The 24,773-nt window shown below is 36.4% G+C and overlaps 1 long non-coding RNA gene across 2 annotated transcripts; it reads left to right on the top strand.

Moving 5' to 3' along the window:
- Positions 1 to 921: 921 nt before the first annotated feature.
- LOC137851840 (uncharacterized) lies at positions 922 to 24,523 on the top strand. 2 transcript variants are annotated; one of them, XR_011093527.1, is made up of 6 exons: positions 922 to 1,000; positions 1,114 to 1,338; positions 1,801 to 1,876; positions 3,461 to 3,506; positions 4,601 to 4,673; positions 23,961 to 24,523. It is a non-coding gene; the product is annotated as an uncharacterized lncRNA (long non-coding RNA). The 2 variants fall into 2 exon arrangements; XR_011093526.1 differs by having other exon boundaries at positions 1,114 to 1,154; positions 1,776 to 1,876.
- The last annotated feature ends 250 nt before the right edge of the window (positions 24,524 to 24,773 follow it).

Consider the following 24,773-nt stretch of genomic DNA (forward strand, 5'->3'; position numbering starts at 1 on the left):
ATATTGATATTCAATAATTTTTTGTAATGATCTGCTATCTAAAAGTCTCCCAGATGCTGTCTAGGTAAATATTCTGCTTGTGTGCAGAATAGAGAGAGTATTGATCTTGGAGAAGTCAATGTATTTTGATCAACAGAAAATCCACAACTACTCTAGAGGTTTCTTGCAAAACAAAAGTAATTAGAGTGGAAGATTGTAATTAATAAGTACTGCTCAGTGCATTAATATGTGCTCACTTAAAGACACAATTCTTGGTCTTCATTGTCTGTAGGATGCTGATTACTCAGCTCATTAATCAATTTCTCTATTCCCTTTCTGGGTCATGCATGTCACTCTAGGAAAACTGAGTAGCTTCCGTAAATATAGAGTGTGCCCACATCACACATTAAACAAACTTTGCTGTGTTAGCTCTATGGTAATTCAGATTCTAACTGCATTTAGGTAGCTTTATGCCTACAATTAAAATATGAATATTTTATATTACCAAGACTGAATACATTGCAACTATTGTCAATTGCTATCGCCATTGCCAGTCTCTTACTGACATTATCTAAATAATACAGATCCCAGGCTGATGAATGATTAGCTGACCAAATGACATGCTATATTTTTTTATAGAATATATATATATATATAGGATATACATATATCCTATATTTATATATATATATATAATGAGTGTAAGTGGTGTCACTTGGCATACACTTCTGTGTTTATGAAGTGCTCAGTGCTGAATAGGTAGTGCACTGTATTTTTTATTTATTTATTTTTTGCTAAATCAGTAGTTCTTTTCCTTTCCTGTGTTTAATTCTGAGGCTCCCTTACAGACTTATTTCCAGTTCTCACAGCACCTAATGCAGTTCCAGCCTTTGTGCAATTCCAAGGGGTCAGGAGCAAGGATGTGGTAAGAGACGGACATTCCCACCTTGCAAGAAAAAAAGAGGAAGAGGGATTAGTTGACTGACCACTACTGCCATTCCTGCAGAGCTGCCTTGCAACTGTAAGCTCTGTTGGCCAGCCATCCTGAATGGAGCTGTCCTTTCTCTTTTCTCACAGCACTGGGTTTCAGCAGCTCTCCTCTTGCTTTTCTTTTCTTTGTGTCTTCTTATGCAGCCCAGGTTCTGAGAAGCATCCCCGTCTTCATAGTCTTGCAGGTTAGCAGGAGCAGAGGGCCGCTGGCATCACCATCATCCCGAAAGGAAAACTTCTCCCTTTCCCCATAATACCTCTTTGGGAGAAAGCCGTTATCCAGTAGGAGGGTATCATATCTGGCTGCACATTAATTTCCCCAAAAATGAGCTTTTAAGTGGATTTAAAAACTTCTAACAGCTACAGCAAGTATCCTCCCATGATGTTTGAAATGTTGCAAGAGCCAAGGGGATGCACACAGTGAGTGCTGTTGCTCCCTTGCCCTTCAAATACCCTGCAGAGGTGTGTGGATGAGTACCACATCAATGGGTGTGGGTGACATGAATGACCAGGACTGTGGTCTGGCATTCAACAGTGTATCAGGGAACATGTTAGAACCTCAATGGTCCCTAGAAGTTTATCATAGTTGCTTTACTGCAGCATTGCAATTAGTCGGAATAAATGATTATAGTGTAACTGTGAAGCTTCCTAGTTAATTTATTTATTTATTCAGTATTTCTCATGAATTCATGGATTTTTAAACCAGGAGATATGATTAATTCACTTAGTTTGATCTCTTATATGACACATACCATATAATTTTATTTATTTATTTATCTATCTATTTATTTATTTATTTTTCTGAGACCAATATCTTATTACTGACTGAAGAACATCTTATGGAAAACATCTTGCCATCAGTTTCTAGAAAAAATGCAGAATCAAACCACCTCTGTTACCTGTAGAAGTAAGAGAAATTTTTTTTCTGAATTTCCTAGGCTTCAATCAGCAAGTTGTTTTCTTCTGGGTCAAACGTCTTTTCAAATACAGTATTTACTTTCTAAAAAATCACTTGCTAAAATCAATCAAAATAAACAGATTGCATCATTTTCTTGTTAAATTTTATTTTTAATTGTAATGCATTTTCTCTTTTTTATGGCTTCATTTTATATCTTTCCCATTTTTCCTTTTTTTTTTTTTTTTTTTTTTTTTGAGAGGGGTGTAAAATATGGCAAACGGAACTGTAATACTAGCTTTGTCAACAACTGCCACTTTTTAAGAAGATGAAGCATTGTCTCCTTTCAATTATTTTCCTATGTTTATGTTCAGAGATTCCCTTTTTTTTTTTTTTGGTCTCTGCGGAAAAGCATGGTAATTAGTTTTGGAACAATATATCATGGCCTGCAATTGCATTGGTAATTTCTGTAGAAAAATAATATTTATAGTTTTTCCTCACTGACAAATCATCTTTTCTGAGATACTCTACTTAGCTCATTCTTAAGCCATATACTTTAAAAAAAATTTTCTTCTTCCCTTTTTGAACTGTCAGTGCTGCAACGCACTAGTCTTCTGATTCATTTCCTTGGGGATAATTTTAAGTGAAACAGTTTAAGCTAGTTTCAAATCATATGGGGATAGATTTTACTAACATAATCTCTAGTTTAAATGTAGAGAATCTTGCCAATAAGTAAATGAGTAAAATGATTAATGAGACACTGTCCATTTACTTTAAAAAGTCTTTTGAATAAAAAAAAAATGAATAAGAATGGATATATTAATGCACATTCCAGTTATTTAACTGTCAGTATGACCTTGAACTTTGCTGGGAATAATGGAATAAGAGAAAAGGAAAAACGTTGTAAGAACTAGCCTTTTGTGCTTGTTTTTATAAAAACAGTACTAAAATCTAATGAATAGGTATAAAATCCTACAGTTTTAAAGTCCATTTTATGTATTCATAAATGAAGTAGTAATTTTGCTATAAAAGAACATTTATATTTTAATTGTACCTCATAACAGTAAGATCTAGAACAATTTCCCTGAACAAATACTGTTTGTTTGTTTGTTTGTTTGTTTGTTTTTTCTCCTGAAATGGATTAAGTTCATTATGTTTTTGCTGTTGTTTTTGTTTGTTTAATTGTTTATTTAATAGGTGTAATCTAGCTCAAGGGAGAGGAGAATGATAAATTCCTGTGAAAGTAATATAGAACGTTTATTCTGAGATACACTGAAATATTGTATAGTGTTTTAGGAAGGTGCATATAATTGGATCGGATGAACTGCTCTATCTAGAGTGGATCCAGATTAGGAAATAATTGCCTCCGGCTTCCTGTAATGTCCACGGTGGAAAGTATTGCTCACTGAGATCTGCCACTGTGGCTTCTCCTTAATCTCTAGTTTGGATTCTCAATAGGTTTACTAAGTTGGGCACAGGGTCATTCTGAGAATGGCTGATTACCTTATGATTTTGAAGCAAGATGTTCATCGCTTGCTGATAAATTTCTGCACCATATTCTGTGATCTAATATAAATATACTTTACGGTTGAACAGTGACGGATATTGATGAGGATGGAACATATAAAGCTATATAATTCAGGTTAGTATATATTTCCTTTCTCAGTACTGTACTGCAAGAGCACTGAGGTGTAGCTGCACACACACACATGCTGCAGATTTCAGGAGACAGAAACACTGGATAGTGGCAGAGAAAAGTAGGAGCAAGAAGCTGGGCCAGAAATCATTTATGATCAGAAAAGTATGCTCCTAGGCATTGTCTACACCAGGATCTCTTTATTTGTACACATGCTGGTGTGGCTAAGCTAGCACAATGATAATCTGGCTGCAGTTATTTCAGTATAAAACAATGTTTTATGCCAGTTTCAGAAATCAAGATGACTAGTAACAGTAGAAATATAGGTATGTTGATGCAATGAGTTATACTTTATGGAGGTAGTTAGGTCGTTTAGAATACAGCATCTCTAGCAAGTATATCTTCTATACTGATAGAAAGGCTGGTAAAATTTAGAAAAATATATCTTGGTATAGAGGAAAAAATCCATGGGGTAAAATTTATCTTTGACCAAAAAAAAAAAAAAAAAAACAACTGCAGAAGAATGTGCGTCTCTAATATTCCAGTCCAAATTGTAAAATGAAGCTCTAATGGAAACTGCACAGTGAAAATTTTATTTTAAACATAACAGAAAGAAACAGTATTTAAACAGTATTTAGACATACGCTTGCAGAGGTCAAGAGTGAGGTTCTGCACTAATGCAGAAACCAGCTACAGTATGAAGAGGTATTTGGCAGGCTATTTTCATGCAGTACATTACAAAATGACAAGGAGTCAGTTATTTCAAACTATTGCCAAAATACACAAACATGAAGCAATGACTTATGGGCAGTAGATCCTACAAGAGTTGGCAATTTAACCACTTCTCTACTGGTAAAGCATCAGAGGGTATACTTAAAAATTCTGGGCCTTGTGCATTAAGAATCTCTGAACTATAGGAAAATGAACACACACAGAAAAAAAGCATTCAAAAAGAGAAGAAACTTGAGGTGCAACAATTGTTTAGTCTTGAGGAGACTGAAATTTTTCTTAAATATATATATATATATATATATATATATATATATATATATATATATATATATATATATATAATCTATTTTCCATGTCGACTGTGTAAGAATAAGGAGGAATGACCAGTTCTGCAATAAAGGGGATTCAGATGGGACATGAGGAAAAGCTTGCTTAAAGTAGGTAAGGTGAAGCACTAGAATGTGAGGTATGTTTGTAATTGTTATACTGATAAGCCTGAAGAAGAGATCAGAAAAGCATCTATGCAGCATTACAGATTTACTGAGCAGAGGGATGGACTACATAGTTTCTGGATAATTCTTTCATCCCTGTTTTACCGAGGTATCTACTGCCCCGTACAGTTATGATCATTTTTTCCCCATATCTTATATGATATTATTTGTCTGTTTTTGTTTGATTTCTTGTCTGTGGATTTTGCACTGAGAGCCTTGGGTGCAGTTACGGCAATGGTCTCCTGATGGACCAGGTTCAGCCCTGTGCAGGCAGACAAACAATCAGAATCCACTCTCTGGGCTCCTAATACACCTCAACACAGCTGGGATAATAACCTCTAAAAGTGAAATAGCCCTTCTGTCAAGTGGCAGAAAGGAGAGCAGATTAATTTGAAGATATATCCAGAGTACCTGAGTGCAGGAGATCGCATGCAAAACCCACCACAGTAAGTGAAAACTGAGTTCACTGAAGCTTGGGCCTAGTCTGTAATGATTTAATGATTTTTTTTTATTTATTTATTTATTTATTTTTTTGTGATGAAGGAAGGAAGCCATCTTCTACTTTGTCTTGGTGAGACACTTTTCATCACAACTACAATTTCTTTTTGACACTGTGTTTCTAGAATGTGGAAACTCAGGACAAAATCATGCCTCTCTTCTTAGACAAAACTCAGTATTCATTTGTGAGGATGTTCAGTACTTTATCTCTTGTTGTTGTTGTTGTTTTGTATGTACCTTTCACCCTAACAGCAAAGACTAGGCCTGGTCTGATTCTAAGCTATGATTAAATAGACTCCCTGATGCTCAGATTCCCTCCACTAAGCTAACTGTTATCAACACCATATCAGATGCAGTCTCTAAAGCAGCAGCCCGAAGGGCCTAACACATGCCTAACACATCATTGCATAATTAGTGAGGCATTCACCACTTGACATTGTAAATGTCTTCTCAGGCTGCAAGAAGTAGACTGGGCAGAAGCAATCTGCATAAAGTGGTCTCTTTGCAGAAGTCTTAAAAGATATTTTTCCAATGCAGCTATGCCTGCTAATAAAATACCTGTAAAAATGGATGTGCTCTAGTTCTAGTTCTCCACAGGATAATACCAAATGCCCTGGATTAATTTTAAGTACACCTTTTTTATCTGTTCAGAAAACAAACAAACAAAGCAAGCAAGCAAGCAACCAACCAACCAAAAACAAACAACCACTGTTCCTATTTTAGGAAAAGAAGAGAAAAAATAATGTTCTATACTTTTCCTTGAGGCTTTGTGTATCTTATTTTAGTTAAAATGCTTCTCAAAGTATAGCAATTTCCCACTGACTAGATTGAATATATGAAATTTCTCTCTCACTGCCCCTTTACTTGATCATTTATTGCCTTAATGTTTCACAATTTTTTTACCTGTCTGCAGTTTTATATGAATGCCATTTATAATAATTACATATTAAATGGGTGGACATAGAATTTGAATAATGGATTTTTTTCTTCTGTATGCACTATTGTGAGATGACACTGGGTGGAATTAAAGATGAAACTTTACTTTAATGTAACTTTAGGTATCTAAAAGACAAAAATGTTAGGCTGTTGCTTGGTTTCCTGTGTATCACAAGCCAGTTATGCCTTGTGTATTACACTCATACAGAGAGTAATCTATCCTTTTCCTGTTTCTATGGAATTCATAATAATTTCAGTGAGTGCCAATAAATTTCTCTTGCCTTTTTTATGTGAGGGGTAGGAGAGCTTTTAATCCATAGAAGTAAATGCAGCTGATGCAATTCACCCCAAGTGATATTTTATTAGCACAGGGTAGAATTTGTTTCTCAGAAAAAAATATGATCAGTCAATCTCAGATTATCTGGAGGATGCTTTCAAAGAAGTTCTGAAGATAGAGAGTACCTTTGCAATGTAAAAGAATGACATCTGTATTAAAAACAATAAAGATTGTTCCTAGATACAGAATTAGTTTTCACAGAATCACAAAATGGTTTAGGTTGGAAGGGACCTCTGGAGGTCATCCACTTAAGCAGAGACACCCAGAGCAGGTTGCCCAGGACCATGTCCAGATACCTTTCAAAGATCTCTCAGGAGCCTTCTCTGGACAACCCGTGCCAGTGATCAGTCAGTAATGGAGTACTTCCTGATGTTCAGAGGGAACTGTTTGTGTTTAATTTTGTGCCTATTATATCTTGTCCTGTTACTGGGCACCACTGAAAAGAGCCTGACCTGATCATCCTAGCACCTTCCCTTCAGGTATTTGTCCACATTGTTGAAATCCCCTGAGTCCTCTCTAAGCTGAATAGTCCCAGATCCTTTTCTCATAGGAGAGATGCTCCAGTCCCTTAAATACCTTCTTGACCCTTTGTCAGACTTTCTCCAGTATGTACATACCTTTCCAGCACAGGATGGCCCAAAAGTGGACACAGCACTACAGGTATAGCTTCAGCAGTGCTGAGTAGAGTGAAGGATAACCTCTCTTGACCTGCTGGAGATGATACTTCACCTAATGCAGACCAGGATGACGCTGACTTTCTTTGCTTCAAAAGCACATTGTCCAAGAAGCCAGGGATCAAGTTAGGAAAGCTAAAGCCTAGATAGAACTGAATCTGACCAAGGATATGCAAGACAGGAAGAAGGGCTTCTATGAGTACCTCAGTGACTGAAAGAAGGCTATGGAAAATGTGGGCCCTCTCCTGAAAGAAACAGGAGACTTGGATACCTGAGACAGTGAAAAGGTTGAGGTACTGAATGCCTCAGTCTTTACTTGCAAGACTAACCCTCAGGAATCCCAGGTCCCAGAGGCTAGGCTGAAAGGCTGGAGCAAGGAAGATGTATCTTTGGTGGAAGAGGATAAGGTCAGGTAATACTTGAGCAAACTGGACATTCACAAGTTCACAGGCTTTGTTGGGATGCACCCACAAGTGCTGAGGTACCTGGCAAATGTGATTGTGAGGCCATTCTATTATCTTTGCTTGATCATGGCAACTGGGAGAAGTGCCCGAAGACTGGAGGAAAGCACATATCACTCCTATCTTTAAAAAGGGCAAGAAGGGGGACCCAGGCAACTACAGGCTGGTCAACCTCACCTCAATCCTTGGGAAGGTGAATGAACGGCTAGTCCTGGAGACCATTTCCAGGCACTTGAAAATCATCAGGTTTAGTCAGCATGAATTCACCAAAGTGTGCAGAACACAGATCTTAATTTGCTCATTCATATATGAAGAAGTATGCAATTAAATGTACATCAAGAGTTGCACCAAAATTTTGGTTGCAGCACTGAAATTTTGTCCAGTGGCACCTGCATTCTGCACACACTATGTGTGATATTCCAGTGTTGCATCTGAATCTGATGTTACATGGCGTAAATACTCAGAAGAATCCTATTTATTTCAGTTGAGTCCATTAAGGTTGCTTTCAGAGCTCAGATAAGCAGTTAGTGATATTTCAAATCGGATTGACAGTGGTTGGGCATCTCATGTTGCTGATACCCACCTGTTGCTCTGACCACTTTTCTCATTGGGTGTTCACATTGCTGAACTCTTGCTTCCACTTAGCTTCCCCAAAGAGCTATTGGGAGACACACAGGTTTCTCAGAAGGTCATTCAGAGACGGACCCAAACAATAACTGTTTATAAAGTAAACGTGTCAAATGGCCTAAAAATTTGGCATCCCAGGGAGATTTTAGATATACCTTACTTAGTTCCAGGTATTTCCATTCTGCATCTGTCTTTTTTTTTTTTTTTTTTTTTTTTTCCACACTTTATTCACCTTGCATCTATGGAAAGGTTTGTTTGTCTTGTTATTTTGGTTTGTCTTTGTTATTTTCGTGCATGCTGGAATTCCTGTCCACCCAACTAGTCTTTCACATGCTACAAGAATTTATATGTAATAAAAGTTAAGTAGAAGATAATGGGGATGGGTCAGGTCCATGAGGAAGATTATAATTAGGCACAGACTATCAAAAGGGATATATACATGTATATTATGATATAGTGTCCTATCACACTTAATTTTATCATTCTGCTTAAAATATGTACTTGCTTACCCTGAAAATGACTAAACACTAGGCACACAAGATTGTAAGACCTGCTGTACTTGGTCAAACCTACAACCTAACTACTTCCATGTCCAAAGCTTACAGTAGCATCATCCAGTTTTCCACTATGTAGGGAATTGTCTAAAGCATGAAACTATAATTTCAATTACAGCCATGTGTACTTAAAGTAAAAAGTGAAAGGTCTGTCATGACATAAATGTGCTGTGTAGTACAGATCAGCTCAGATCTGTGTGAAATTAATACTATATTTATGCTGTAAGTTTAGGAAAGAAAAATGACTAGTGAGATGTCAGCTCTGAAGGATATAAGATTTTCAGTGAAATGCCAACTGAATATGTCATCAGGGCTCCTTTAAAAAAAATAAAAAAAAAATAGTTTATCTGCTTCAGGTAAGTATTGACAGGATATGTGAAAAATGGAAGAACTAGGAAAATATCACTTGAAATGCCGTGTCCAGTTTTTGCGTACCATGTTTTAACATCTTAGAAACAACTTTGACAATCTGGAATTGCTATAGAATATATAATCTGTGAAAAAAAAATGGTGCAGCTTAGTAGTTTAATCTAGGCAAGAGAAAATTTGTGAAGGAATGCAACTATAATATTCCAATGCATTAAACACAATTATTAAAACAATGATCTTTGACTCTTTTTCATGACCGTTGGGGACAGGTTATTGAATTTGAAACAAAGACAGTAAAGGTTTCATACTGAGGAAAACTTTCCAGCTCTTTAGAATGGATTAAGAAAGAAACTAATAATACTAAAGAAAAAATGTCTTGGTGTTCAATGTTTTTGGCTTGAATGATTTCTTGAGATTTCTGTGAGCCTCAAGGTCTTTATATCTCTGTGCTGGAGGTATGGAGGCTGGAGGCTGGGAAGAGGAGAGGATTCTGTAAGTACTTTAGTAGTCATGGGGATTTGTCCTTCCTGCAAGGTACTTTTTTTTTTTTTTTTTTTTTTTTTCCATTACTGTTACCATTGAACCATGAAGAAAAGCTTCCAATAGATGTTTTGGGATTCTGAATCTACTAGAAGATTAGTCATAACTAAAGACTTTTGTTATTACCATGACTTTATCTTAGATGTTGAACAACTTTAAGTAATGTTTCTTGCTCTGAGTTTGCAATGGGGGAGTATGACCGGTGCTGTGTATGTTTGACAGAAATCCTTTTCAGAGGAGATTTTTGTGTATGATACAAATCTTTCAAGTAACTTTTCTAGGCTAATAAATATGTTGGCTGTAGGGACAGATGGATTAGGTGTATCATAAATTCAGCTATATATGGATTTATGGATTAAGAGTCCTCTCTCTCCGGGTTTATGTATTAATAGCCCAAAAAATAAGTACTAAAAAAGACCAATGGTTAATAGGACTATGGATTGAGGGGAACATCAAACTGAAGCCCTGGTGGAAACACATGTGGGATTGTCTCATTGATTGTACCTTAAAAAAATGCATTTGTTTGTACCTCAGAAGGATAATAAACATTTAGGAGAACACATAACCAAGAGTATGCACCTTCATACATATTTTAAACACACATCCGGACTTTCAAAGCTGCTGGTAATAGGCAGTTTTTTCTTGTAACTGACTCCATGCTTAAATCACACAGTAATCTAGCGCATATTTTTAGTATTTGTTACAGGTACTAAAGTTTAGAGTCTTATAGCAAGGAGTCTAAACTAGAAATGGTCTTAAGGTAGCTTCTTTTCCTCATGAAGTTATGTTTGCATTTCATTTAATGCATTTCCCAAAAGGCTGAAGCTAAGACAGTATGTCTACTTTTCCATGAGTCTGAGGCATCTCTGGTGACATTATTTCTGAGCAAAGTGATGTTGAAATAACATGTATAGCTTCTTTCACTGTTGTCTTCCAGAACCAGCTCAAGGCTTCTCAGAGTTACAGACAAAACTGAGTTTTGCAATGCTACAATGAAGAGGAGCAACCTGACCCCTGTCAGTCCCATCATAGGGAATGAAAGTTTAGGGTGTTTGTATATAGTGCAGAAGATGACTTTCGGGAGATAGGCTTTTTGCTGATATTACTCTCAGAAGTATAAAGATAGTCCCTTTTTCCTGCTCATGGCAGATCACACCATCTCACAATAGCTGCCATCCTGCGTTCCCTGATACCCATTTCACGACCACAGTAGTAGGAACTGAAAAACACTTTCAGCAAGAAAAGCCAATGAAGTAATTTTGTTACTTCTGTCAGCCTTATACTTAATCCAATCATTTCTTTGCTTATGCCTAGAGTCAGTTTTTGTTTCCTCATTGATCCCTACTGTGAGATATGTGAGTGTCAAAACATGTCTTTGTACCCTAGATTCTGTTTTCTATAGCTCATTGCATGATTTCAGAATCTTAATATATTTAATATTAGAGGTAAGTTTTAGAACAGATTTAATCTATCTGAGGAGTGATGTCAAGGAAATGGCATAAACATTTCTTTGTATTCTTTGTATTCTACCTGACATCTCGGGGGGGGGGACGGGACTGATCAGTACCAATACGCTGCAAATTACTGGAGTGTGAATTTCTGCAGGCTGGGCAGCAGAACAGATGCTAGGAAAACTGAATTCTATATACATGCACAGAGTACATTACTGTAGGCATAGTTCTATCAGATAATCACCATTTTTCATTGGAATATTTTAAAACAGTTTTCTATAATAGTCATTTTTATGTTCAATTTTCTGTCTCCAGTGGTTGCAGTGCAACCTCCAATTTTGGGGTTGATGGGAGCTGAGCTAAACAATAAATATTTTGATCATAACTTCAAAGATAAATTCTCTTGAACTAGGACTCAAATTGGTTCCTTTTTCCTCTCTGGTTTGAGAAAGCTGAATGTATGATGGTTAAGTGGAAAAGAATTTTCAAAGCCAACTATTCTGGCTTTTAAGAGTATTTTCTTGTGAAAATGAAACTTATTACAGATAAGAGTCCTTTTGTTTTTCTGTCACTGATAGTTTTTGTTTTTGCAGCAGGATGAGATAGCTCTCACATTTCTTAAATAATTTAGAAGGAAATTTAAACTCTACAACAGATAATTTTGGAAAGAACTAGCTTCCAAAGAGTTTTGCAACATCCTGTCTGTTATTAAATAACTCCGGGCTGGCCTGCTTTCTTCAGTGCTTGCTTAGCCCTTTTCATTTCTGAAGGTAGTTTTTATTTTTTTTTTAATTTTATTTTTTTCCCCTCATGGGAATGAAGTGATTTCCACTTTCTAACTACCCTCCATTAGCAGAACTCTTCAGCCTAAATTTGTCATGTCTATGAGAATAAATTGGATCCCCCCAGAGAATTTTTCCAGCTTTCTTACTATCAGTTTTAAAATTGCTGAGTTTACCCCGTCATACTTGTTAAGGCTCTTTCATTTTCAGTTTCTGTCAGGAGACTGATCTGAAGCGTTTCCTTTCTTTGCATTTTTCCTTGAGTTAATCTGGCAGAACCCAGCAATGTAACTTGGCATTTTCATAATTTGGTATTTAAATCACAGAAATAGTTTAATTCAAACTTTTGAGTGCTTCATTTGTCAGTGGTGCCCTGCAGAACGTTTAGGCCATTACAGCTGTATCATAGCTTCTACATCCCTTTCTCAAACAATTACATTCAATCAAAGATATTAGGGGACCACTTTCATTTCACAGTAATTGTAATGTAAAATAACATCTCACAAAACTGTTCATTATATGAGATTGTCCTGGAGTGAATACAGCTGCAAGGTACCCTACAGCTCCAGGTTATGAGCTGTAAACTTCCTTGACTTCATCAGTGAAGGAACATCTAGCTGGCTCATTACAGCTGCTTCCATGTACTTCCCTATGCTCTCATAGAGTATTCTGACTTGCACAGTGCTCCAAAAAGTGGTGATCAATATTCAACCCACTTAGGAGGAAGTGGCTGCCTGTCCTTAGGGAGAGAGGGCTTAGATGGGAAAAAATGATTTCCTGAGTGCTTGCAGTATGGCACTTCTAATTATTAATAATTGTGGCAGGGTTTCATTGGAGCAATCTAGGGAGAAATCTCACTGGATCAACCCATGGAAACATCATATGAGTAATATCAAAAATGCATTTTTTTTTTAATCTTTCAAGCTTCAAAAATATGCTGTAACCTGTTTTCTGACTATTGTCATACACTTATTTTTTCTCTCTTTTATGACACATATTCTAGGAAATAGGCCCCGAGAGCATCTACAAGCTCTTGGAGTGCTGGCTGCTTGGGCTCAAATTGTAGCTTTATCCATCTGTATCATACTGCTGGGAGATGAGTTGTGAGCTGTGGTTGTGGCAGTCACTGAGCTGCTGGTTGTTTCTGGTTTCCATTACTGGTCTGCACTGCACTACTTGCTTGGGTTCTGACTTTAAAGCATGATGAGAAAACTGCAAATGTCAATTATGTCTTCAATTATATTTATGTTTAACTTTTTATTTTATTCAGAAAAGCTTGAAAATGGCATTAACTTCAACAGTATGCAAATAGTGAGTGATCCTTTCTACTTGGTATTCCTGAAGAACAGGAAATTATACTAACTTATATTATTCTATTCAACTTATTACTGGAGAATAATTAGAAGTGAATGACTGTGTTAAAAGTTTTTTCTTCTGCAAAATGAGGCTTTCATATATATATATCTTTTCCACATTTATTTTCAACAGCAAATATCTGCCTTTGTAGCTTTTTCTCATATGCGCACTTTCACTCCACCATTACTGACACTGGAGTTTGAACATTAAAAATTTAGGAAAATAGTAAGAAAAGTTCGAATTCTTTCTGCTCATTGTTCAGTGCCTTTGATACAGGTTACCATATTCTCTAACTGAGATTTGAACCTAGAAGAAAAGGGGCAAAAACCTTTGTTGGAACTGTGAAGCATAAATTTACCTCTATTCTGGGCTCTGTGTTCTGAAGTTTGATCAGTAGTATGCTGAAGGTCAAAAGCATTTTTTTTTTCCATGGGCCATATAATACATTTATATAGCCCGATTAGTATCAACCATCCCTCTTGGTGTCATGTGCATTCTCTTGTTTGTTCTGTAGCCTATTGAGAGGGAAAATGTCCTGGATAGATATCTGGAAATTATATGGAAAATGAAAGAACACAGACCAGTTACTCTTAACTCATGTGTTTAACCTAATTTATTTGACTATCACAGAAAGCAATACACATGGAAAGATAAATGGATTTTGATGCAGTCGCCAGAGCACAGATGTCTACTTGCTTAGCTATTCTTCCTGAATCCCAGTTGCTGGTCCAGACGGACAAAGCATGTCCCATTGGCCCTGAGCCATTTGTACCAGTCCTACTGGATATCCTTGATATTTGGGGCCATTTTGCCTGACAGTAGTTTTAAGCACCTGAGTGGACCTTGAATACGCTATTTCACAAACCGCACCTGCAAATTCTTTGGAAAGAGGGATAATTTGCCTAAGCTAAAAGCATGCCAGAAAACACTATAACAACAATATTACAGATGATAGCCTTTCGGTATCCAACTCTGTCTTGGCATTGTTCATTTACTAGTGTAGATGTTTCTGAAGTATTAAAAAGAATATTGGAAGCACTGTATGGAATATATAAGCATGCCTCATGAGGAAGATTTTGGCAACAGAAGTTAGGGCATTCACCATGAAAAATTATCAAAGCTCTTTTCAGGTGCAAATATTCTGTTTGATGTTTTATGTCTATATATCTCATTTCACCCAAGAGAATCATACAGCAGTCAGCAAACTTCATACAGAAATACCGTGGTGTCTGTCAAAGTGGACTAGTATCTTCTGGAGTGGAATGTAACATCTATCTACCAGGGAAAATAAGACTGCAGATCTGAGTAGGGCTGGAGCCAAGGAATAATCCTATGTGCAAGGGAAATTGCAGAAAGTGTGTGCAGGTAAAAGTTGCTTACAAGACCTGAGATTATTAAGATTAGAAAAGTCAGATAAAATCTCACTTTATCTTTTTTTGTTAATATTTCTCCTCTCTAATAAAAGTTCATTATCTGAATGCAGCACTTTCAAGAACACCATACCCTGAAAAATCACATTAAAGCTTAGCTGATGTAGAAGCAAATTCAGTGAATCAATCCCTGATTCAAGTGTGGTCCATGTACATTTACATGTACAGTACTTTACATATCCAAGTACTGATCAGGCTAAATCTTTGCATATGCTTCTGCCTTGCAGAAGACTTCGTGTGGGCACAGCGGTTTTCCTGCAAAGAGTAATTACTAAGACTCTTCAAATTGTGAACTGCAGGTCTTGTCTTTATAAGAAATTGTACTGACTTAAATAAAGAGTTTATTATTAAAGGATTTAATTATATTCTTCTGTGAACACATGTCTTTCAGTTTAGAAGTAGCTTGTTTTGAATTTTGTAGGGGTGAAAGGAAGCATTCAGACAAGATAATCTTAATTGGACATTGGTGGGAGTAGAGAGTGATGACAGTAGGGGGTAGAGGATTGTTACTCAGAAAAAGAGACACACAGACTATGACAATCTATGAGAGATGACCATGTCAGATAAAATGAAAAATGTATTCTCAAAGTAAAGTCAGCAGCATGCAGGATGTGAGAGTTACTTTTGGCATGATGACAAGATGTAAAGTAGCAAATTACTCAGACTGCTTCTTCTCAACTACTTGAGCAATGCTGTCAAGTGCTGTACACTGTTACTTAATTTCTATTCTATAATGGATGTATATGTTTTAGCTATCACTGATTTTAAATGAAAAATAGTTTTATCCACATTTCAAAATGTATTTTGTTCTTTCTACTGAGAGAAATAATAGTGGCATTAAGATAAACAGGGCTTTAAGCAGCCCAGTGTCTGCACTGCTATGATAATGCAGTACCCAAAAGCCAGTTGTCAAGCATAGCTACAACCACTGTACAGGATAAGCAAGTTAAAATGTTTTCTCCTTTAGCATCCCTTTCATAGGCTTAATGGAGTTCAAGCTTCAAAAGCTGAATAACTTTTCTAACATATTGCCATATTTTACATTGCTTTAAGTAACAATTTACATGTTTCTCCATAGCTGTGTTAGATACTTCTATGGAAAATGTTTCTCTGCAAATACCTAGGAATCCTTTAACCCCCCACAGAATGTTTCCTTTATGACTGAGGATGGTAGAAGGTGGGCATGTTTGGAGACCTATGAAGAATATTTTGAGGTTTATGGTAGATGAGAATGGAGGAGGAATGGGAAAGACTGGCATTCTCTAGAAGCATCAGTACAGTCTTCTCTTAGAGGGAATTTGCTTCTTTATTCTGTATGCAAAGAAGAATACAGAAGTTGTGCAACATGGAAGAAAAGTCTAGATCTTGAACTGGGACCATTACAATAGTTAGAAACAGTTCTTGACAAACTGAGCGGAAGCAGAAAAATCTAGTACATAAGATAGCTTTGCGTAAGAGTACAGATACATGTATCTCAGACCTCATGTGACCATGACCAGGATGTTACATGAGCCATGTTACATGACTTCACAACCTAATATTACATTATGGATCCCTCCAGTAACTTATGGTCTTGGATTTCCACTGCAGCTGGCCCCAGAAGGCCTGGTCCCCCTGCTTTGTGCTCAGACACACAGGCACAGGTAGGTCTCAGTCAACCACCAAGCCCCATGGTTTACTGAGGAGCTGTCTGGGACCTCCTGGCCCATGCAGTAACAAGCCCACAGACCCTCTGGTCTCTCCAATATCCCAGGAAAATACCTGCCTCCCAAGCCCTCATTCCACTCGCAGGATCTTGCTTTTATTTTAAAATGTATTGTAGTTTTGAACTTACCCACACTAACTAATAAATATTTTTACAATTTGTGTATGTAATAAGGCTTAATTTCAATAAAGATTTCATGCAGAACAGCTTTAGCCTTCATCTGAATACATACAAATTCAGATCGGTGATTCACAAATGTTAATTCTCACCTCACAAGCTAATAAACCAGACTTGTCCTCCAGGCAGAAAAGAGCTTTAACCAAAATTAGATTAAAGTACTCCTCTGAATAAAGCTCCTCCTTGGAGAATCTTGTACAATGCCTTTATCATTCAAGGAAATCTAGACTGCTTATTTCATTAGGTAAATCTGAGACTCAGTGTATATTCATCCATTTGAATGGTAAATATCATATCCCTATCATTTTCTCATCATTTTGAGACATTCTAGTTCCTTAGTGATCCAAAAATAGAATATTATATCCTTATATATCTACAAAGATAAAGAAAATACTTTTATCAGAAAGAGTGAATCAAACACTTCCCGGTGTTCATCATTAATGAATAAAATTACTCCGACTTTTGAAGTATTTTTTCAAACTCCAAGTACAGAGTACTTAAATGTAGATGCGTCTTTATCTATCTACTACAAATCTTGTGAATATGGAAGAATATCTTAGAAAAAGAAAGAAAAGACATAAGACTTCAAGAACCACATGACTGTTTTAAAAGAAACTAGCTTTGTGGTACATCAGATTATTAATAGACATGTCCTCTGATGGACTCTGCTTCAAGCTATGTTCTGAAATAAATGTGATCATCTTCAATTTTTAATAAAGTTCTTTTGATAACTCATGTGTTTATAGGAATTAGTCTTATATGACTATATGACCGATTTCAACTGAAACTGGAGGGGAAGTCAGAGCTTCTGCTCACCTAAACTGGATGCAGAAGTGTCCCATCACCAGCTGAGGAGCCTTTGGTTACCTTTCAAATGCAATGAAAAATACAAGCACCACAGCAAGACCAAAAATCAGCTGAACTCCACTGGTTGCACAGGGAATTTTAAAGAAAAGTAAACTCAGGGAGTTTAGTTAAGACCTTATTTATATGGGGTAAACCTGGGCTGGAAGGGTCCCATTCTGGTTTGATCTTAACAAATTACCATGTTCTAATAATAATTATTTTGGAGGAAAATTCGTCACATTCTTTACCTCATTGTGGATATATCACAGCCAGCTTGCTCAAGAACACACTGTGACCTTGAGTGACGGTTATCATTACAGCATTTACAATTAGCAGTCCTGCACATGGCTATTTTCAAGTTAGTCTGAAAAAGTGTGTAAAATAAAATGTCTGCAGCATATTGGCTATTTGAACTCATAGTGGTGAGGGCAACCTCCCAGCAAATTAACTAACTGCACTTGTGAAAAATGCTGATAGTGGAGAAAAGTACATTACTGCTTGACCTCTACATCTAAGCCTATTGCAAAAGCTTCATTTAAGTTGCAGAACTACCTTTCCTGCAGTAAGGCTTCTATAAAAGTCCGTGCTCAGTTTAGCTAGTGCTATGTGTAAATCAACATTTTCCAGGGCACTTTGACGTGTCCCTTCTCAACCCTCCCCCTTTTATTTTTTTCTAGTAATTATTTGTTGTGCCTTCCACATTATGTTCTCTCCTTCTGCCAGCCAAGTTGATCTTTTCTTTTTTTAAGCTCAACTTCAGTTTTCTCACATTTCACCTTTTTTTTCCCCATGTGAAAATGAATTTCTTCATTTCTGTCTGCTTGCAACCCAGTGTCTCCATTTCTTTCCTTTCCACCCACTTCCCCCGTCAATTTGACCCACGCACTTTCATTCTGCTATTTTCAGAGTCATGCTAGTACCCTTTTTTTTCCTGGAGTACTCATTGTAGTCTTTATTCCTTTCTATAAAAATAATGCAATGTCCTGGTTGTTGTACCTGTCTGTCATTTCCCACTGGAAGAGAATCACAGATATTCATATCTAGAATTTGTCAAAACAACAACAAAAAATGTTCCTGATGGGAATTTCTACATTCCAAAGCCCAGCTTGCTGAAAGAAGACACAAAAGGTAACAGTTTTTCATGAAATGGTTTTAAGGAATATGATCTTACAAAAATAATATTATTTTGAAAGCATACATCAACTGATTTTGAGAATATCAAATTACTCAATCTTGATGATGATATCAAAGAAAAAGTTAAATATTAAAAACAACAGAAAGGCTGAAATTAAATTAATAAGTGATTAAGAAAAACAACAACAAACAAACAACTTGTTGAGGTGGTACATTTCAGTATCCTCAGCCACCTGAGAAATTAAAAAAAAGGGCAATATTCTCACATGCTGCTAAAATGGCCACAATCCTGAAGAAAATTCTGATTAAACTGTATACTTAATGGAAAAATCATGGTTTTATACCAATGTCATCTAGTTCTCTGTGATACATGCCATACAATGCCATATTTCTGTAAACAGGGAATTCTTTTACCCAAAGGTTTTTCTTTACTGCCCTTAGAAATCCCAGATGGCTAAAGGCTACAATGACTAGGAGATACTAAATGTGAAGTACTCCATACTAATATGTGGCATGTTTTTTTTTTTTTTTTCTTTCTTTTCCTTTCTGAACATTTTTTTTCTATCAGAGAACTTGAGAACTTTCAGCCAAGGGTTCATCATATTTCTCTCAACAGAACAAGAGGAAGCTCCCAATAGTCCCTGTTATATCTACGGCTTTTCAATTTTTAAATGTTAACACAGAGGCTTCTGGGAACTGCCTCTTCAGTTTCCTGTTTGGAAATGCACATAATGAATGCTAGATTTTGTGTTGCTTAGGATGACAAAAATATAAATAAAACATATAAAGAGCTTTTAGGTAAAAGAACAGGGAAAAAAGACTGTTCTTGTACTATTGTTGTTCTGTTGGCAGGAAAATATTGCACTTTGGGAACTGCAGATGAATAACTTATTCAGGAGCTCAATAAATAGAGAAGAGAAATTGAGCACATACTGGAACAGGGTCATTTATTTATTTATTTATTTATTTATTTGTTGTAAAGTTATAACACTTAGTAGACAAACTTAGTATTAATTCCTCATAAACTGAGAATATGATGGGTGCAATCTGCTGCAACATTTTAGACTACTTATGCTCAGGAGAATTCCCAATGACCGTTAATATGAATGGAAAATATAGCATATTTTGCTAATGAAATTAGGTTAATCTGAGCTCTCTTCTACTTAATTTGCATGTCAATCCCCCTTTTAAAATTTTGAAATACACTTGTTAATTTTAGACTCATTTGAGAGGTGAGTAGAATTCTTTAAGATAATTATGTTCCTATAAGTTTACTGAAAGGCTGGCTGACTAAAGGAGAAAGACCCAAATTAGTACCTCTCTTGAGAGCAAGAGAGAGCGAAATCAGCCTTTAGACATTCTCTTTGGTAGCAGACAGCCATCTCGTATGCATTTAGTTCAAAACTAGTACATGTTTTCCTCTTCTTTTGTGTGTATTTCATAAGGGATCATCTGGTGAGGAGCAGTTAGCTTTACTGGGGTGATGTGAGTGACATTAAGAAAATATGACTGAAAATATATAAGAAATCAGGTTTCATTAGCTCCACTGCTGGGATAGCAATACGATATTTTGGGAGTCAGTAGGAATATTTCTTCCTCCAATTACATAAAAGAATATTTAAAACATTAAAACCATAGTTCAGCATTGTATACACGGCCATGAATGGTCTCCAAATTATGGGATTCAAGTGCTGCAGAAATCAAAGACTGCTCATCAGTGAATTTCATTTCTTGTGAAAATTATGTGTGCACAAAGAGAATTGCTTCTGTCAAAGAACATTTAGCTCTTGACTCTTTCAAAACATCACCCCTTCACTGTGAGAAGTAAGAATTTGTTCAGAATATTCTTCTAAGTTGCTTTGACTATTGCATCTATTCTAATCTATTATAGACAGAGTCACCTGCCCTTCAGATTGTAATGTGAACACGAACCAGTCTAGCTGTATCTGCATGGTGATCTACAAAGGCTACTTTAACAGATGGGGAGTAAATGAGCCTCACTAGATCTTTGTGCATCTTTCAGGGCCTGAATAGTTCATCTGCAGTACAGATACTCACTAAGTGACTTGGGAGCCCGTGCTGCATTTTTAAATTTGCTGCAGGCATTTCAGCAACTCAGTCTAATTACAAGACAATGGAATTTGATATTGCAAGTGCTGAAGTACTTAAAAAAAGTGAACCTGATACATATTTCAATTTTACCCTTAAAAAAACTCTCCTCAGGTTTTAAAAATGTAAAAACTTTCTAAAATAACTGTGGGTTACTGTTAAAATCTTCCAACTAAAGCTTTATTTTTTATTTTTTTTTTAATTTCTTATTTTTTTTAGCCTTTGGAACAAAATATGAACAAGAATATCATGGCTGAAAAGCAAAAGAAACAAAACAGAACTGAAATTGAACTTGTTAGAATAAAGAGGACAGAGTGAATGTATACAAACACAGAGCATAAAGAATTGTCATGCAAAAAAAAAAAAAGGTGTATATATTAGTAAACTAAAGAAGATATAAAGGAATGATAACTTCTAACTTCTGTACAGGTCATGTGATTTTCAATATACAGAGTATCCAAGGAATGTAACTTATGTAAGCTCTGTCTGTAAGATTAGAAAATGAATTTTCAAAGTGCTATTGACTTTTATATCTGTCAAATAGTTTATCAGTAGCAGTCTTAGAGCTATAGGCAGAAAATTCATAGAAAAATATCCCATTACAGAGAACTTTGGTGGTATTGCAAACATGAAGAGTGAATGGGAGAAAAAAAAATATAGGAAAATTCTCTCTATTTCCAGCCACAATGAAGCATGAGTAAAAATTCTTAAAACCATCAAAAAAAAAAAAAAGAAAAAAAAGTGTTACTCACAGTTATCAATAGCTATCAAGTACTATCAGCCTTGAAAGCTAAGAGAACTACTGCTGACAGCTACAGGTCAGATGGTGAATTGAAATGGATAATGTGGAGGAAGGAATAAAGATGTGGAAGGACACTTACTGCGTGAGTAAAGACTGAAAGTATTTTTAACTTGAATTAGGCTAAAGACAAGTAGGCCACTTAAATGTATGGATATAGAGCATGAAGAAAGGCAGAAAGGTGATTATCTGCAGGCCCTTTAAAGACTTAGAAAAATATCGCAAGGATGGTCCCAGTGCTGAGCTGTTAGAGATGTCAGAGTTGTGAGATGACAGTGCATATTGGGCAGTGGAAAGAAGCTCACCTAGAGAGATGAATCAGGTGACTGAGTGACTTCTGAGGAAGAAATGTGGCAAAATTGAAGTGATTAAAAATTCTGAAGTTAGTATTTTACCAAAAATGATTCCTCAAACATGATTCACAGGGCAATGGGAGGTCAATGGTGACTTATAAGACAAGCTCTGACCTCACCAAATTGACGAGTAAGTACTAAGAAATATTCCTGGGCACTTCAATAACTCACTTTAAATTAAGATGCCACTTTTTGAGTAAGAGACTAAATTTACCAAGGTTAGACCATCAGTCTTCCACACAAATAACTAAGGGGAATAAAGAGTCTCAGCCTTGCAACCTACTGACTTTATTGGATTATTTTCATAATTTACATTTAAGTAGAACTAAGAGTGCTAAGAACATGGATGGACACAGACCCTGGCCCCAGACTTTATTGTTCAAATCCATGTTACTTTTTCAATGGCTACATGTTCATTATTTTTTCTATAAAAACAAACAACAATGACAAAAAAAAAAAAAAAAAAAAAACCACAAAAACACAAACATACTGCAAACAGTTTTAACATGATTACTCTTCTTTTTGATGTAAGACTTTTTTATATAATCACAGTACCATATATTTATGAAAATATAACATTCAACCATCTTGCTTTTTAATTCAACATAACATTAGATGGGAAGTTAGTTGTTCTGTAACATTTTTAGATTGAAAATTGCAGATAACATACAACTACATTCTTATGCTGGCGACAAAATCAAAGTGACTGATGCTGAACACTAATGAAAATCCATAATAATCCCATTTTGTTGTTGTTGTTGCTTGGTTGGTTTGTTTTTTAACTGAAAACAAAAAACAAACAACCAAACAACAACAACAAAACACAAAGATATACCATGCATAAGGTGCAATGAATCTCTTACTGGAAACAAGGAGGCAGATTTACAAATACTCAGTAGAGGTCCTAGAAATCTCTTTAGTGTGTCTTTCTTCAAAGGAGCAGTATTTCAGAATTCTACAAAGGAATCAGCAAATTCAAAGAAGTTCTGGGAATAAAATCTACAAAGAATACCCACGTCCGGATTCTTGTCTCTCTCTCTCTCTCGTTTTTTTTTTTTTTTTCTGGTACATGCTTCTAAGATACTGCTAAATGATGTAACTTATCGTACTGTTTTAAGTTCTTATTCTTGCTATTCTACTTTGTGAATGAGAAAGACTTTTCTCTTCTTTGATGTTGGAACCACTACTTAGAGAAAAGTATTTTATACACACACATCATCAAACTTTAGAGATGAAGAGTGATAACCCCCTCTATAGCAAGGCAGAAATTAAATAGACTAAACTAAACTTATTGGAATAGTCAGAGAAACAAAAGGTGAAGAGGCAAAGGCAAAAAAAGGTGTATGGTTTTGACTGGGACAGAAATAATTTTCTTCATAGATGCTCACACAATGCTGTGGTTTGGATTTTTGATGAAAATGATGGTGATAACACACCAACGATTTAGTTGTTGCAGAGCAGTGCTTACACAGAGCCAAGGACTTCTCTGCTTCTGGTGCTGCCCCACTAGCAATGAGCCTGGGGTCCCCACAAGCTGGTCACCAGGACTGCTGGCCCAGACTCAATAGAAACTCTGTCTTCCCAAGAAATGATTATGCGTGGTGAGCCCTGCTTTCCTGGGAGTGGCTGAACACCTGCCTGCCAATGGGAAGCAGCAAATGAATTCCTCGTTTTGTTTCACTTGTTTGCATGGCTTTTGCTTTACCCAGAAAATTGTCTTTCTCTCAACCCACGAGTTTTTGCACTTTTACCTCTCTGATTCTGTCCCCCATGCCACCTGGTGAGAGTGAGGGAGTGGTATTGAGCTGCCTGTGGAATTTACACAAGGGAAGGGAAGGGAAGGGAAGGGAAGGGAAGGGAAGGGAAGGGAAGGGAAGGGAAGGGAAGGGAAGGGAAGGGAAGGGAAGGGAAGGGAAGGGAAGGGAAGGGAAGGGAAGGGAAGGGAAGGGAAGGGAAGGGAAGGGAAGGGAAGGGAAGGGAAGGGAAGGGAAGGGAAGGGAAGGGAAGGGAAGGGAAGGGAAGGGAAGGGAAGGGAAGGGAAGGGAAGGGAAGGGAAGTCTGAATCAGTTTGTGCAGACTTCTGATATGTTTATCTACAGGTTTCAACCAGCTGAATATTCAGGAAGAAAAGATTTCTCAGCTTAAAGCAGCTCAATAGATTGGGCCACCAGTGCAATTTATGACACTTGTTCTAGGTCTTTTGTTTAAAGAGAAAGACTACTGCTACAAACCTAAGGAGATTACAGAAATGGTAAGAACTCCTGAAATCATATACTTGTTCTTCAAAGTGTTTTTTGTTTGTTTGTTTGTTTTTGTATATATGTATTTGCCATGTTATTGCATTTTTTGTTAATTTTTTAGAATGGACCCTGGAACATCTTTGGCCGTGGACTCAAAAAGATAATTTCCCTAATCAATACCCAGGTACAGCATGGGAGGTTTCAGGGGCTGAGGACTTGAAAATCTTGGTTGTGGCCACAGTTCTAGAAGGTTAACAATTTAAAAGTAAAAATGTAGCTAGGCTATAGCAGTTCAACTGGAGCAGAAAATGGGTGTAAACAATGCAAGGATAGGTGCAATCATGACTAAAACAACATTTTTTTTTTTTCTATATGCTAACTTTGTGATATCTGGAAATAAAATCTTGATGTTGTAATTAAAAGACATTCTTCATTACTAATAGTTTAGGAACATGACATCATTTTATCAGTCATACAAAGTCTTTTCTAGGTCTGCAGATTGATCACACGAAGTCTTTTAACTAGAGTTCTAGGCACCAAGAATTATTATGTACACAAAGACATTTGAAACTTTCTACTGCCAACTAAAATGCATCAGATCTGCAGAACACAAGCTTGATGCAATATATCATTCTTATGAGTATTGTGGAACATTTCTCATTTGGAAAGAAG

Source organism: Anas acuta, chromosome 2 (genome assembly GCF_963932015.1).
Source record: "Anas acuta chromosome 2, bAnaAcu1.1, whole genome shotgun sequence".
NCBI classification, from domain to species: Eukaryota; Metazoa; Chordata; class Aves; order Anseriformes; family Anatidae; genus Anas; species Anas acuta.